Source organism: Lissotriton helveticus, chromosome 3_2 (assembly GCF_964261635.1).
Source record: "Lissotriton helveticus chromosome 3_2, aLisHel1.1, whole genome shotgun sequence".
NCBI classification, from domain to species: domain Eukaryota; kingdom Metazoa; phylum Chordata; class Amphibia; order Caudata; family Salamandridae; genus Lissotriton; species Lissotriton helveticus.
In genome coordinates, this window is record NC_136062.1 from 149,821,917 (window position 1) to 149,840,092 (window position 18,176).

Sequence of the window (18,176 nt, forward strand, 5' to 3'; positions counted from 1 at the left end):
CGGAACTCTTTGAAGGAAAGAAAGGCTTGTCTTTGTTTTATGATTTAATTATGCTAATAATTTTAGGAAATTAATTAAGCAGTCATTTTTGCTGAAGGGGTATTTATTAAAATGCCAGCTGCTTGTTAGGCCTTTTCCCGCCAGTGCATATAAATCATTCTTTTTAATATGATCACATCTTAAGTTTGCACACGTTCTGCAAAGTAAGCAAACTGTTACTTGTCAGGTCAAAGGCACAGCTGCTACACGTTAAGGAACATTTTTGTTTTCTTAAAGGAATCAACTATTTTAGAAAGAAGTGGAGAAAGGGAACTCCATAGGACACTCAAGTATAGTACTGGTTATGAGAAAGAAAAGCATAACCTGAAGTGTCATCAGTTCTGACTATTGGATGTGTTACTTTACGCCATCATCTACTACAGGTCTTAGAAATTCCTTTCACACTTGTAAAAATAATTCCTTCTGATATAAATTGGTCTTCTGAATCCACAAGCAGTGCTGGGCTGGCCTTTGTTTTCCAATAGGCATTTCCCATGTGGCTTGAGCCATTGGAGGCTGCATTTGAAAGCTCAGGGCTGGTGCCTGTGTCATTAAACCTAGTTTTGCAGCGTGAATCTTTCTGGATTAACTATGCTGTGCATTATTCCGCTTTATAGTGGTTGGGTCCGAATCGTAGTCTTCTCTTTTTTTTTCTTTTTTTCTTCGTAGCCCAGGTAGGCGTAGACGTCCCACCTTTTGTTGTCCTTCCTGTGACGTCGGCATGCTTCCTGCGGAAGCTCCCACCTTTGGGCGCCATCTTCAGATTCTTTTTTCCGCCGTTGGTTCTGGATCGTCACCGAGAGGTTCCAGGGTTTTGGGAGAAAAGAAGAAGGAAAAGACTGAAATCTACAGGAAAAGTTTGGAGAATACATCCAGAAACAAGACCACTGAGCCGGGACGACGAAGAAGGAGGGGAACATCGAAGACTTCGACGTCCAACAGAGAATGCGCACACAGGGGGCCCCCTGAGCGCAGGAATGGACAAGACCCCGTTCAAATTCTGCCGCAATTGCCACCACAATACGCGCAGAAGGAGCAGCACCCGGTTTGCAACCTCTGCCTGTCTGTCGACCACGTGAGCAAAGGTTGCAACGCCTGCTCCGTCTTCACCTTGAAGACCCTCCGGGTGAGAGAGAGGCAGAGGAGAGCCAACTACAGCATGCAAGGCCAAGGTCAACCTCCGTCGCTTTGAGACTTGGTCCTCTCCAGTGAGGAAGAGGACAATATCGCCGAAGAAGCAGATGACTTCACGGTCGTAGAGACCGATAAGAAAACCTCAAAAGAGGTAGGAGAGACGTCGACCCCTGAAGCCCTGACAGACTTGTAAGCCTGACTCAGACTCTCGAAAAAACAGTGTCTAAGTCCACGAAAGGAGCACTGGCGCCAACAATTTCGACAGCCGCAGCTGCATCCAAGGACAAACAGCCCTGCGGATCCTTGGAAAAGGACTCCCAAACGGCGAAAACACAAGAAAAACCAAGGTTGTCAAAGCACGTCCCCGAAAAGGCGCGCTCAACACTGAAAGAAAAGGACCCGAAGGCGACTTCGACGTCTACGTCGAAGAGATCATCCGAAACACTTGACGCCGAACAGGCCGCCGAGATGGAAAGGAAAAAGAGAAGGCTCGAGGCCGAAATGGATAACATCCTGCAAAGGAAAAGAGAATTCGATGAGCGGATGAAGAGGTTTACCATCCCGTCCAAGGCGAAGATGATCGTCGAGGTCAAGGAGGAGTAGGACGCCAAAGAGCCACCGAGAACTCCAGAGCCCCAAGAACACTAAGCGGAAGATGGCCTATACTATGGCGAGGAAGACCAGCACACAAGTTTGGGCTCAGCATCCTCGGCAGCACAGGTCCTGGATTGGCAGGACCTCGACGCCGAAAGCCCGGAAGAGGCCGTGGAGACGTATCCTTCGAGGCCTTCGCCGCCAGATGACATTGGTATCTACAACATGGTCATCAGGAACGCGGCAACAGCTTATGGAGTGAAACTGAAGGGGAGAAAAACAAAAGCCTGCTTCCTCTTAGAGACCCTGCTCCCCACTCAAACCAGGAGTCAATTCCTCCCCATGCTACCAAGCGTCCTGGACCAGGGGAGGGAGGCATTCAAAGAACCAGCAAGCTGCAGGAATGTCACACCTAGGACAGAGAAGAAATACAAACACTCCTCGAAGGATCCTTCCTACTTCCAGGGATCCGTCACAGCTGACTCCATCATTGCAGCAACAGCCAGAAAAAGGGCCAACATTCCCACAAACTCAGGCCCACCACCAGACTAAGAGTAAGAGGATAGACCTCACTGGAAGGAAAATAGAGGGGAATGCAGCAGTACATTGGTGCATTGCCAACTCTAATGCCCTACTCAACAGACATACGTACCAGCATTGAAATGAGGACGAGCAACTGCTCAAACACCTCCCTGAGCAATACCAACAGAGGGCAACACACCTGGTGGAGGAAGGCAAGATTATAGCAAACTCATGCCTTAAAACAGCCCTGGATGCGGCAGACACGTCCAGCAGGCTCATGATGATCGAGGTCACAGAGAGAAGGCATACCTGGCAGAGGATCTCGGGCTTCATGCCGGAAGCACAGAATAACATTCTGAACACCCCCTTCAATGGAGAAACCCTTTTCAGAGCACCAGTGGATGAGAAACACACCCAACTCAAAAAGGAAAATGAAACTGCAAGGTCCATGGGGGGCCTTGCAATTCAGAGGAATGAGAAGAGGCACACCGACACGGAGGCCAAACGGAATACGGGGAAACCAGCCGGGAACGTCACACCAGACATTCCAGCAGGGCTACCCGGGCGACAATCAACCACAGCAGGGCCAGCAAAAATAAACCTGGCAATACCAGCCTCGGGCCAGTCCTTTCACGGGAGGGCGAATGGACGAGGGGGCCAGCAACCCACCTCAAAGTGACTCCGCACCACCAAGCGTGCCCACCCACACAACACCTCTATGGGAGGGGCACAAAGTCAACAAAAAAGTGTTACACGGACTAAAAATCAACAAACATGTAACACCAGTAGGAGGCAGACTAAAACACTTCTTCCAGGAATGGAAGAAAATAACAACAGACAAATGGATACTGAACATCATGCAGTTCGGATACTGCATAGAGCTGGAAAAGAAACCGCCAAACAGGAAACCAAAAAGAAAAGCCCGCTCAGCAAAAGAACTAGCGCTACTCATAGAGGAAGCACAAGAACTCCTACGCAAAGAAGCCATAGAAACCGTACCATTCAAAGAAAGAAACAACGGAGTGTACTCTAACTACTTCCTCGTACCAAAGGTGAACGAAACGTTAAGACCCATCCTGGACCTATGGTTCCTAAACCAATACATAAGAACACAAAAATTCAAGATAACATCTCTACAAGAAGTAATTCCTCAGATAAGGGATGGAGACTTTATGTCCACCATAGACCTAAAAGACGCCTAACTACACATTCCCATGAACAGACAGCACAAACATCTACTGAGATTTTCCATCGACAATGCACACTACCAGTTCCCTGCCCTGGCCTTCGGACTAAAATCCGCACCAAGGGTCTTCACCAAGTGCCTCGCAGCTGTGGCAGCGCACCTAAGGAGGAAAGGGATCTATTGATACCACTACCTCGAAGACTGGCTAATAAAAGCAAGTTCCTACAAACAATGCAAAGAACATACACAGCGGGTCACAAAAACGATAACAGACCTGGGATTCTCAAAAAACTGGGAGAAATCCTCAATAGAACCAGAACAAGTGAAGATCTTCTTAGGCGCACAGATCAACACCATACAGAGCAAAGTGTTCCCCAGCGACAAGAGAACGCTTGCCCTGCTGAAGGAGACACGTCAGTACCAGAAGGGGCAAGCTCTGACAGTGAGGACAGCGAGCAAGATCATGGGGATGATGGCGTCCTGCATACACCTACTCCCCAATATACGGCTACACATGAGACCATTCCAGGAATGGCTGCAACAACAAGGGTCACAAGCTACAGGGAGCTGGGAAGATCTAGTGGTTGTAACGCACACAGTGCAAGAGGAGATTGCGTAGTGGAACAAGGAGCACATAACAAAGGGGAAGCTTTTAACACCACGAAACCCAACAGTGACCATCACCACAGACCCATCCCAGAAAGGATGGGGAGCACACATGAACATCAAGGTGCGGGGCCTGTGGACTCCAACAGATGCGATCAAGCACATCAACTACCTGGAACTAAAGACCGTGTTCCTCACCCTAAAAGCCTTCCAGAAACAACAGTACGGGCTAAGAGTGTTGATACAAACCGGCAACACCAAAACAATGTTCTACATCAACAAACCGAGACTATCCAACCTAGCGCAGGACATATGGAGATGGGCCATCCCACTCAAAATAGACCTCCTAGCTATACACCTAGCAGGGAAGGACAACGTGGAGGCAGACTGGCTCAGCAGATCGGCATCCCACGAGTGGGCGCTAAATGCACAAGAAACACAAAGGCTATTCAAGAAGTGGGGGACTCCAACAATAGACCTATTTGCAACACACCAGAATGCAAAATGCCGATACTTCGCAACCAGGGGAACAATCCCAGGGGAATGCCCTATGGATAAGCTGGTCGAAAACATTTGCCTACGCTTCTCCCCCGATACCACTGATTCACAGAGTACTCAACACATGCAGAACCAGCAACATGACGCTGATTCTGGTGGCACCACGGTGGGCCAGGCAGTCATGGGTCTCACAAATAGTGGAGATGGCGCGGGGACCACCTCACAAATTCGGGAAAAGAAAGGACTTACACTCCATGCAAAACTGAGACAGAAACCTCTGCCTAGAGGCATGGCTCCTGAAGACATAGAGTTCGCACACCTGAAACTGCCGGAGAGCACACTGCGGGTGCTACGAGAGGCAAGAAGACCTACCACACGGAGGTGCTAAGTGGCAAAATGGAAAAGATTCACACAATGGTGTATCAAGAAAAAACTGCACAAGAAGATGACAAAGGAATCAATGATGCTAAAATATTTAACACACCTGCTAAAATCGAACCGAAGTTCCACCTCGCTGAGAGTACACCTAGCAGCGATAGTAGCCTACACAAGAGGAGAGACAGGAAAGAGCTTCTTTACGTCACAAGAAGCAAAAAGATTCCTGGAAGTGGCTAAAAGGATAGTACCACCCAAAAGGATGCCACCACCGACATGGAACCTTAACTTATTTCTAACAGAGCTTATGAAGGCGCCTTTCGAACCCATCCATAAGGCCTCATTACAAATGCTCACAATGATGACCGCTTTTCTAGTGGCAATCACCTGGCTACGCAGGGTAAGCGAACTGCAAGCACTAATGCTACAAGAACCTTACATCCAAATTCACAATGATAGGTTGGTGATGAGAACGGACCCACACTTTATGCCAAAGGTGGTGTCAAGGTTTCACATGAACCAGACAATACAAATACCAAGCTTCTTTCGGAAACCATCCACAAGCGCAGAGAGGGCACTGCACACTCTGGACGCTAGAAGGGCAGTAATGCATTACATGGAAAGAACTAAAGAGCACAGGAAAACAAAGCAGTTCTTTGTGTCCTTTGCAAGCAGTTTCCTGGATAGACCAGTAACAAAGGGCACCATCGCACAATGGATCGCACAGATGATACAATTTTGCCACAAGCAGGTAGGTCAAGAACTATCAGAGGGGGCACAAGCACACACTACCAGGAAAAAGGGAGCAACAATAGCCTTCCTGGCTAACACACCCATTCAAGACATATGCCTGGCGGCAACATGGGCTTCAGTGCACACGTTCACTAAGCATAACTGCGTGGATATACAAATGAACAAGGAAGCACAAGTAGGACAAAGTGCTTCAACATATATTCAACAACCAACGCTCATCTTCCCCCCAGCCGCCACAAACATAACAAACCGCTACAAAATCTATGCACAACACAGTGAATCCAGAAAGATTCACCTGCAAAATGAATAGTTTCTTACCTGTCGGTGTAGTTTTGTAGCTTGAAGATCTTTCTGGATTCACTAGCGAACCCACCCACCTCCGCCAGAAAGATGAGGCAGGAGAAGGAAGTGGAAATACAAAGACAATATACAAACAGACACCTTAAGGGAAATGTATTTACTTTCAAGGAATAATTTGAAAACATCGCAAAAGGGTTCACGAACACAACACAAAAACAAGAAAAAAAGAATCTGAAGATGGCGCCCAAAGGTGGGAGCTTCCGCAGGAAGCGTGCCGACGTCACAGGAAGGACAACAAAAGGTGGGACGTCTACGCCTACCTGGGCTACGTTTGTTTGCAAGTTGTTTTTATCCAAAGTTGTTTTTGAGTCACAAGATTGGTTGTGATTCCACTCGCACCCCACAAGGCACCAGGACAAAGAATCTACCTTGGATTATTTTTTCGCTGTGGGGTCGGGACGTATACGTACCATCTCAGGGACTGATAATGTTTATTCAGTGGGATCTACAACAGTGCCAGCTGTTGGGATTTTGACCCCAGCAATAGTAAAATCAGTCACTGGTGCGAGCCATAAGTCTTCCCCCTAGTAGCGACAAATCGGCGTGTATTTTCAAAATTACCTTGGGAATGCTATGAGGAAGGGTATGCTGTCGAGAGAACACCCTTTCATTTCTGCCCAACCGGCAACACCAAATTCCCCTGACCAGCAGAGATGAAGGAAGGGGGTGGGGGATGCGGTGGGTGCGGGACACCCTGGGTGTCATCACTGAGTGGGGTGACAAAATGACAAAAATATGTGTTTTAAGCACCTAATTTTGCCTTTTTGTCAATACTGGGTGACCTGCAGGACCATCAGGCGTTGACGTAAGTGCAGCTGGACACACCATAAAATGCTGCAGCAAAAGCCAACCCCAAAACAGTCTCTATCTGGGCCAGAAGACCTTTTCAGTCTAGAAGGGAAAACCTGTTTACTTGGCCTTCATTTGGTAGATGGGACCTGAGTCTAGAGGTGATAGCAGCTGATGGCGTAGACCTGGACCTCAAATTAGAGGAGCTCTCAGCATACCAGAGTACAGGCCTCGGCTAAATATCAGACCCATGGCCCTCGTTCCGCTACCTGCACTCAAGTCAATTCCATGGGGTTTGAGCTCAGAAGCACTCACAGGTACAGGCCGAGGACTGCTTCCTAGCCTAAAAATGCACAGACCCTCTGTTAGAAATTGTGTCTCTAGTTGACCGAGGTATGCACCTTGTCCAAGTAGGGACCCTTCCTTCTAGTCAGGGTAAGGGGATTAAACATCTAAAATAACCCCTGCTCACCCCCTTGTTAGCTTAGCATGAGCAGTCCAGATTATCTCAGAGGCAGTGTAAAGCATTTGCACATAACGCACAGTAATACAGTGAAAATTCAACAAAAGAAAACTACACCAGTTTTAAAAAAAGGCAATATTTTTCTGTTTAATACAAGACCAAAATGATAAAAATCTAATATATAGTAATCAAAATATGAATATTGCAGAAATAGACTTAAAATACAGTTTCTTGAAGTCGATATCTTTGTCCCCTTGTCCAGCTTCACTACAGATGGCAGAGACAGCATTGTGCAGAGCAGACACAGCCTTTACAGGTGCTAGTGAAAACTCCTCCCACCACTCCAAATACAGAAAGGCCTACTCAGCCTGGCTATGAGTCACCCAGGAAAGGCAGGACACACCTCAACCCCCGTGTGGCTGTCAAGAGTGAATGCACATCCCATCTCCTTTCACTCCAAAACCAGATGGTGAATACACAACCAGGCAGACGCACACAGGATGGTTAAGTAAGAAAATGGCCACTTTCTAAAAGTGCAATTTTCAAACACAATTTGAAAACCACCTTTACTAAAAGATGTGTTGTTAAATTCTGTGATCAGAGAGCTCATACTCAGTTTATCTATCTTGCCCCAATGGAAGTCATCTATCTTGCCCCAATGGAAAGTCATCTATCTTGCCCCAATGGAAAGTCATCTATCTTGCCCCAATGGAAAGTCATCTATCTTGCCCCAATGGAAAGTCACACTTGTAAGATGCTACACGGCAGCTCCCATGTTAACCTATGGGACAGACAGCCTTTTTTTTGTGAAAAACAAAATGCACAGTATTTCACGATCAGAACATGTAAAACACTATTACATGTCCTACCTTACACTGCTACCTTGGGCCTACCTTAGGAGTGACTTAAATGTCAGAAAAGGGTTGGTTAGGACATGGCAAGTAGGGCACTTGTCAGCTCGACATGGCAGTAAAGCTGCACGCAGACACTGCAGTGGCAGGTCTGCTACACCTTTGAAAGGCTACCTGTGAGGGTGGCATACCAGGGCTGCAGGGCCACTTGTAGCATTTGATTTACTGGCCCCGGGCACACACTAGTGCACTGTGCTAGGGACTTAATAGTAAATCAGATGTACTGATCATGGAAAGCCAATCATCCCGCAATTTACAGTAGGAGCACTTGAATGAATGAAAGAAAATTTATAACCGCGCAACTAAAACACGCACTGAATAGAAGTGAAAAAGTGTGCAGAGACAGTCTATCAGCAAAAATTAAGTCCCCATGTTAACCTATGGGACAGACAGCCTTTTTTTTTTGTGAAAAACAAAATGCACAGTATTTCACGATCAGAACATGTAAAACACTATTACATGTCCTATCTTACACTGCTACCTTGGGCCTACCTTAGGAGTGACTTAAATGTCAGAAAAGGGTTGGTTAGGACATGGCAAGTAGGGCACTTGTCAGCTCGACATGGCAGTAAAGCTGCACGCAGACACTGCAGTGGCAGGTCTGCTACACCTTTGAAAGGCTACTTGTGAGGGTGGCATACCAGGGCTGCAGGGCCACTTGTAGCATTTGATTTACTGGCCCCGGGCACACACAGTGCACTGTGCTAGGGACTTAATAGTAAATCAGATGTACTGATCATGGAAAGCCAATCATCCCGCAATTTACAGTAGGAGCACTTGAATGAATGAAAGAAAATTTATAACCGCGCAACTAAAACACGCACTGAATAGAAGTGAAAAAGTGTGCAGAGACAGTCTATCAGCAAAAATTAAGTCCAGTATAACCTCAAAAACAGGAGGGTAGACAGCAAAAATACAGGGGAAACTCGCTAAAAGATGGTAGGTCCAACACTCGCCGATCCTCCTCACACACCTGACACTTTTCGACCCTGAGGGTCCTCCTTAGCTCTGAGTAAGCCTCTAGCCAGGGGTGCCAAGCTGCGCCACCTATCATACTGCTGAGGCTCAGGAAACCAATGTCCACACCCAAACTAACCCCTGGGGCAGTTTTGAAAGAACCCACAGATTTGAATGATTCTATGGTCTGACATTAGTGAGGCCATGATTGTCCTGCTGCTCTCTGATGTACAAATAACATTACTCTACCTCCTTCACAGTAAAAACCATGCACTAACCAGATCCCAAAAGGAGGGGTTCGCTCTTTAGAAACAGCTCCTGCAGGGGCCACACACCACTTGGCCTCTTAGAAAGGGTAGGGGTAGTCCTCCACCGAGCCCTTAGTGTTGGCCACCTACACTACCAGGACCACCCCAGAAATGCAGGCCACCTCCTCCTCCTCCTCCTCAGATCAGTCATGTTAGTAATTGGGTTATTGGTTGACCAGGTTATGAGCCCAAGTCAGGCAGCAACCACAATCCTAGTCAAGAAGCCGGCAAATCCTAAATTAACCTGTGCTCACCCGCTGGTAGCTTGGCACAGAGCAGTCTGGCTCAACTTAGGAGGCAATGTGTAAAATATTTGTGCAACACTTCAAACAGGGAAAACGCGACACAAAAAATTCCACAGCATGTAAGAAAAATTGGAGTCTAATTTAATAAAACAAGAACAAAATGACGAAAATCCTATTAACAGAACTTGGTAAATAAATGTGTAAAATAGTGCTTAGAAGCAATAGGTGCTTACTTGGAATATCTTGTCGCACCGGACTGGGACAAAGTCAAAGCTTCAGGCCGATTGTGATGGAATGCGGGCTGGAAACAGGAACCAAGTTAGGCCCGCTAAACAAAAGTACCTTGATCCTGGATGCGTCAGCGTCTAAGATGATGCCGGGTACAGCTGAAGCGAAATATCGGCGCCAGTCCTCGCAATTATGGTAATGCGCTAGTTCACGTAACAGCGGCAGTGTGACGGCTCCGATGAGCGCAGGGGCTGCAATGCTGAGTTGTCGGCGTTGAGGCTGTTGTCAATGGAGATGCGAAGACCTCGAATAGAGGTTCTCACAATTTTGGTTCCGGAGGTGATGCATCAGGTCAATTCATGCAGTAAAAGCCATGCGCCGGTTCAGTTCACACAACAGAGGCGATGCACTGGCTCTGATCCACACAACGGTGCCGATTCAAGATAGAATGCATGAGTTTTGCTGGAGTAAGCACCTAAGACCTCTCTTCCAAGACTGGGGTGGCACCACTTGGCTGGGCAGACTTACGGATGGCAGAGTCCAGGTACAGCAACAGAAGAGTTGGAAGTCTTTTATGTCCCTGAGACTTCAGATAAGGAGGCAAGCCCATGGAGTCACTCTTAGTTCGTGATGCAAGCCTAGATCTGATCACCCAGGCAATGGAACAGCAGGGCAGCACAAGAAGGCAGGCGTCCAGCAGTGTGACAGTCCTTCAGCAACACAGCAGTCCTTCTTCCAGGCCTAACAGGTCAAGGAGTTTACTGAAGAAGTGGTGTCCGAGGTCCAGTACTTATACCCAGTGTTGCCTTTGAAGTGGGCGTGATTTCAAAGACCGGCATTTAAAGCGCACATGATCTTCCCTTCTTCCTCTGGCTCAAGATTCACTACAGGGTGGAATGCAGCCCTTTTTATGGGGACAGGACACATCCTATTCAGGGGTATGTGTAAGGCTGTGCCCAGCTCCTTCCTCCCAGGATGGCCCATCAAGTCATACCTAAGCTTCTATTGTGTGACTATCTAGAGGGAATACACAAAGCCCATCTGTCAACCTCCACAGATGTGTATCGGACACATGGAGCAGACACCAAATGGTTAAAGTAGGAACATGCCAACTTTCTAAAAGTGGCATTTTCGGAATTGCAATTTAAAATCAGACTTTACCATACATTATGATTTTAAATTGTGATTCCAGAAACACCAAACTTGAAACATGAAACTCTTCATAACTGGGAATTACACTTGAAAACAAAATTGCATGAAATAATCCCAATCTTATCCTGTGGGAGAGATAGGCCTTGCAGTAGTGAAAAACAAATGTGAGAGTTTTCCACTACTAGGACATGCGAAACTTAAAAGTACCAAGGGGGAGGGAGCCCACTGCCTCTCCTCCCAGCACAGTTCACCCCATTACATTGTGGTAAATGGTATGAGAGGCAGAGTGCTCACTCCCGCCGTGTGTTTAAAAGGCTCTCTTAAGCTGACAAGCTCACCTGGGATGCACCGGTGTGACTGTGGAGTGGACCTGTGAAGACTTGGTACAGCATTTCAGCAGTTGGATTTTCTCTGCTCTCTACTACTTCTGCTCTCAACTGACGAAAGGCTAAACCTAGAAGCACGTGTCTCAAGATAGCAGTGCTACCTGCAACAACCTTGGTGAAAAGCTACAGCATCTTTAAAGTGAGCGAACTGCATTTACCAGAATGCGATGGAGTAAACTGTGCTGGGATGTGAGGCCATGTGCTCCATCCCACCGTGTTATTTTAATTTTTTTTATTTGATTTAATCCCTCTTTGTGTTTAAAAGGCTCTCTTTAGCCAACAAGCTCACCTGGGATGAACCTGTGTGACTCTGGAGTGGTACTGTGACCTGTGAAGACTTGGGACCGTATTTCAGCAACCCCATGTGTCTTTTTTCTGCTCTCTACTACTTCTGTCAACTGATGAGGTGCTGAACCCAGAAACACGTCTCTAGAGATAACAACACAGCCTGCACCAACCAACAGTGAACAACAACAGACTTTGAAGTAAGCATACTGCATTTACGAGAATGCAGTAGTGGTGAACAGTGACGGGGTGAGAGGCAGTGTGCTCCTTCCCCCTTGTGTTTAAAACTTAAAAGTACATGACCTACCTTATACATTCATTGCACCCTTTGCTGTGGGTTATCCAGGGCCAAACTTGGGAGTAACTTGCATGTATAAAAAAAGAGAAGGTTTAGGTCTGGCAAGAGGTATATCTTGTCAGGGCGAAATGGCAGTGTAAATGGCACATAAAGGCTCTACAATGGCAGGCCTGAGCCATGGTTAGAGGGCTACATACGTGGGTTGCACAATGAGTTCTGCAGGTTCATTAGTAGCATTTAATTTACAGATCTGAGCACATGTGGTGAACTTGACTAGACACTTATAAGTAAATTAAATATGCCAAGTGGGGATGCACCAGTATTGTCATGTTTAGGAGAGACAGCCCAGCACTTTAGCACTAGTTAACAGTGGTAAAGTGCAAAGAGTCATGAAGCCAGCAAAAACAAGATCAGAGAAAGTGGAGGAGGTAGGCAAACAGTTGGGGTGGTTAACCCTAAGGTTGTCTGATCAAGCACAAAACATTGTTCCTGCACTCATATCACACAAACTGATCAGGTTAATCCAAATCAGCCCAGGGAACAATGTTAAGAGCCTGCAGAGTTGCTCAGCACCACAACATCAAACTTCATGACATTCCAGACAAGAATGACTTATTGGAAAATCTGTTCAAAACTGAAAGGTCAATACAGCAGCTTTGAAGCCTGCTCAAAACCTCAGTATAGACATTTAAGGACCAGATCAAAGTAAGAGGAGTTAACCCTAGCTTCCCCACTTCCACAGGTGACCATTACCATGGGCACCTCACCCTTGGGCTAAGGGTCACACTTCTTGAGAATCACACGAAACCTTCCCCGCCAAACGGTCATTTCATCCCGGCACCATAGTAGTTGGTGCTGAAACCGAAAGATTCTCCTTTGAAGCTGCAAGATCTGATTTACGACTTCCCACCTCCCAAATCGGATCCTAAACAAAAGAAACTTTACATTAATCCTGATACAGGGCATCTTCTTACTAAACTGCCTCACAAAGGCAAACCAGAGTCAGAGGACATACAATTTAAGATTTCTTTAAAAAGGAAGAATTTCGGTACTAACCCTTCTCATCTTCCACCACGTTCCCCTACACCTACACCACCTTCTCCAACTTTAGAACTATTACTTATCACACCACAGAACTCTCCACCCTCACATCCTGATGATGATGGGAATATTCAATTACCTCTAGATCATTGGAAAGACTAGAATATTGATCCACCTACAAATAATGACCCAGACCTTTATCCTGCAAAGCCTTCCCCTCCTGACGACGACGTAGGTTATCTAGAATTGCTTCACGGGGTACAGCTACATAAAGAATACATAGAAAAATACTTCTTGTTTGAAACTTAGAGTAGTACACACAGATCTAGTCAGACTCTATGCTCAAGGGCATGATGAGACTTTGCAGATGACATCTTCAAGGACACTGTATGTGCTTGTATTCTCACTTCCATAATAGTATAAGGCTGCTCTGTCTGATCCAGTCTTCATTAAGGGGCAGTTACCCCTTGTTTCTAATGCTTGTAAATGGGCTAATTCACAAACCCCCATGGATGCCCCCGCCCCCTCCGGACAAGGAGTCATAATTTATAGACTCCTCTGGCAAACAAACAGCTGCCCAGGTGGCGAATCATTGGCGCATTGCCAACACCAACACTTTTAGCCAGGTATGATAGAGCACACTGGGACGAAATGGAGCAATTGCTCCAATATCTCCTAGATGAGCACATAGCTAAAGCACAGGATTTAATACAGGAAGGAAAGCTAATCTCCAATTCCTCTATTAGATGTGCCTTAGATGGTGCAGACACTGCAGCTCGAGAGATTAACACAAGTGATTACTCAGGAGACACGCGTGGTTAAGTATTTCCAGTTTCAAACCTGAAGTCCAGCAATTCATCTTAAACACTCAGTTTGATAAAGAGCATTATTTTAGGCCTGAAGTTGATCAGGCAGTAATGAAAAGAGACACTGAGCTAGCTAAATCTATGGGAGTCCTACAGTCTCCTTCAAACAGGGGCTCCTGTCGTCGCTCTTTTTACCGTGGGGCGGGGGTACAAGACCACATCCTCAGACACCAATGTTACCTCCTATAAAGGCAACAATCAATCTTCTTCCACAAGAGGTTTCTTTAGAGGATGATATAGAGGGAACAACGGCAGGGGCAGAGGAAAGGGTTCCACACCCCGTAACTCCCCTTCCACTAACAAGCAGTGACTTACCTAACTTTCTCCCTGATCATTTAACACCTGTCGGGGGACGTCTTCTATAATTCCTGCCTATTTGGCAATCTATAACAGACAACTGGGTGCTAGGAATTATCCAACATGGTTATTGCTTGAAGCTTACTACCAATCCTCCAAACATTCCACCTCGTTCTCATAAAATGGCACCCAAACACTTGCACTTGCTCAAACAGGAAGTCCAGTCTCTCTTGCTAAAAAGAGCCATTGAGCCAGTACCCTTGCAATATCAAGGGTCAGGTGTTTACTTCCTATATTTTCTAATTCCCAAAAAAGGACGGCTCATTAAGACCTATTCTGGACCTCGGAGAACTGAACCACTACATACTGTGGTAAATAAAATATTACCCTGGCTGAATTTCTAGTCATTAACAATTAGCATGCATCAAGTGAGAAGCAGAGTCCGTGGTATCTGAGTTAAAATGGGCTTTATTCCAATAACTCGAGTCAAAGGGAGAATATGTTCCATCACCACAGAGGTTCAGGAAGAGTCTTCTAATCATTTAATAACAAAACATCATATGTATACTTTTTCCTCCTTGTACATAGGAGCAGGCGCAAGACAGAAAATGAGATAAGAGCATGTGGGCGTACACTTGATGAGTCATAGGTGTGTGATAGGTAGGTGTCATAGGTGGGTGGGTACTTAGAGGAGGAGTTGGCATGACCAGCTCGAACTGTGCCCTAATTGTGCAACTTTGAGCATGACGTGCAATTGACGTGTAACTGGGTGGATGCTGACTTCCAACCTAGCAGAGAGATCTTTTATGTCAAGGCGACCAGCACATCTAGTACAACTGATATCTAGAGTCAGCAAGCAAAAGAAGCAAAGGTTGTTCGTCACTAAAAGACAGAGAGGGCATATTTATTCGTTGCATGAGCTTTCTATGGGTGCAAGCACTGTGATTTAATTAAATGGAGACAGAATGGCTAGGCCTATCTCCCTCGGACGGGTTCTGTGTACTTTTCCTCAGATAACTGTTATTCATAATACTGTCTTGGCCTCTTGCTGGGCTTCTCTCGGCTGAACTAGAAGTATGCGAGGTCAGAGGGACGTAACTGCAGCTTCAGTGTGTCAGGAGTCATGTAAACATTAATTCAGAAAGTGGTTTCAGGCTGCGCCACAAAATGGGTTCATTAGAATATTGATTTAACAGTGCACAATGCAATGCAAATACATGGGCCTTATGCTAACTTAATGTTTGGGAGACTTTGATGACTGGCATTTCTAATGCAGGACATGATTGCAGGGGCCTAGTGATTCAGGCCACTACGGGAAATATGCATGGGTGACATGCACACACATGTAACATAGGGTATATGTAGAGGACATATTTGGTCATATTTGGTCAGGCAAAATATCATTTTCCTCATTCCCTCCTTGTCCCCTACATAACCCTTCAGGATACATCTATATTCATGAGACCATATAGTTGATCATACAGCATCATTTCTTCATCTTTTATCCTTTGTTTACGTGGATGTGGAATACAGGCAGTAGCACACAGCCCGCAAATCGCCGGGCCACACTGCAAACAGAGACAGCAACCAAATACCATAAGTAGGGCCATTCCTAGGAAGGACATAACTTTCCATCCCCATGCAGATATTACACCCCAGAACCAACTGGACCAAGTCCATGTGCCTGGATCTTGATGTATGGCATTAGCAATCTTGTGGAGTCTTGTTATTGCTTCGTACACAGATGGTGCATTATCTGGGATGAAAACGCAACAACTAGATCGGATGACTCTACAGGCTCCGCCCCTATCCGCCAAGATGACGTCTAGAACGAGGCGGTTTTGAAGAACGACAAGTCTAATAGCAGACTGTTCCTGGGTTAAGTTCGCCAGGGCAGATGCAGTTATATTTACAACTGTTTCAAGAGTCCTTGTTAACCTGCGTATCAGTTTACTGTTTTGGACGGGACCTATGAAGAAAAAGAATCCTCTGTTGAAATCTGTATATTGCTCCCATGCTGTTTCAGTCTGATCGATACCTGCAGAATCTGTCTCTCTCTTTTGTCTAACATGTTCTAGTCGTGAATCTCTATGATAATTTGATGGGGCTAGAAAAACGGGTGGCAATAAGAATGCTATATAACAAGTCCCACCCCAGTCTAAGGGCAGATGTACGTAGGCTGTCTGACCACAAATGAAATAGGTATGGCGTGATGTTTTGAAAGAAGAAAGTCCGTTATCATCAAACTCTACTACAGTGTTACACTTGCTGTGTCCCATATGTACTGAGCCTTTCTTACTAACACATAAATCACCTTTTGCTGGCAGGACTGAAATAAACGGTGGACCTGTGTTTTGCTTGGGCTGAACATTTAACATTATAAAATTAACAGATGCATTTCCCTGTTCGTACTCTTCATTCTCTAAATCGGATCCCTTTCTTTGGGGGAATCCGTCTTTGTCTGGGAAGCATGCTTCATTCATTACTTTATTCAGGTTTCCATATATCCAGCCACCTGAATAAGCTATGTACCTTCTATCTATTGATGTCATTAGAGCAAACCATGCTCCACACGAACCATTGTGTGAGAACGGTAAAGGGTAGAAGGGCAATACTCCCTTCGTCTCTTGATAAGGGGGCAGTTGGCCACATACCCAGCAATTAGTCGCATTGCTGGTCTGGTGAGAATGGTGTAACATTCGAATAAAGGTATTGTTACGTAGTGCAAGTCGATATGACAATTCATGGGGAGGCAGGTCACTAAATGTGTGCTCTGCGGTGCTGTTACTGGAAGAGTGTATATGTGAGGGAATGGGAAAGAAAACATGTAGCAATAAACTGACACCAATTATAACAATGCACAGAATAAAAAGGATGATTAAAGTAACTATACATCTACTGCGTAATCTCTTGCAGTATTTTTCCTTCTTATCTCTCTTCTTGCTATTCTCATATGTGATCTTATGCATGTCAGAATCGAGTCTAACCGATTCACCACCGGGTGGGCTTAAACAATTAAACTACGTCTGACTTGCTATCTTGCTAATCTAGACCTATACTCTTGCTGAGGGCTATTTTCTAGCAAAGGTCAGTGTTCTTTTTTATTTTTTTTTATTTTCAAAGTGTCTTTTGTAGTGATGAAGGTGAGTTCGGCCTTTACGTCCTTCCACCAGCTTCGGCGTCTTCCGACGTGGCTCAAGGGGACTTGAACGATCAAAGATCCTGAGGAGTCCAAATTCTCCTGGTGCTATGGCATGTTCCTCAACCTGGGTGTTTGTCAGGGAAGGCGGCAGCAACCTGTGAACAACAAGAGAGTAGTGCAGAAATCAAGGAAGCCAGGTAATCTGTCAGCATGTTACTGTCAACATCAGTTAGTTTTTCCTTCTAGGCATAGGCGTACCCCACATATAGTTCATAAGTTCATAAGGAGATAGGCCTGTTCTGGAATGAGCTACCATACGCATGTAAAAGAGGGCAACCGGCAAGGCACCCATCCAATCCACGCCTATTTCTGTACAGATCTTAGCAATGTTTTGTCTTGAGGGTCTGATTATGTCTTATTTCTACAAGGCCTACTGCTTCTGGGTGTCTGACACAATGGAACTTCTTTCCTAACAGAAGTGACACTTGTTTCATTAATTCAGAGGAGAATGGCTGATCGTTATCTGAATAGATCACATGAGGTGATTCATAGCTGGGGAAGTACTGCGCACTAATTGTCTGGCTGTTGTAACAGCAGTATAATCTGGAACTGGATATGCTTCTGTCCATCTGGACAGGGCACATACAACTAAGACATGTTTGTTGATTCCTCTACATCTGTCCATTTTGGATATAATCCATCTGGAGAACCTCAAAAGGGTGGTCAGGAGGATGAAATCCG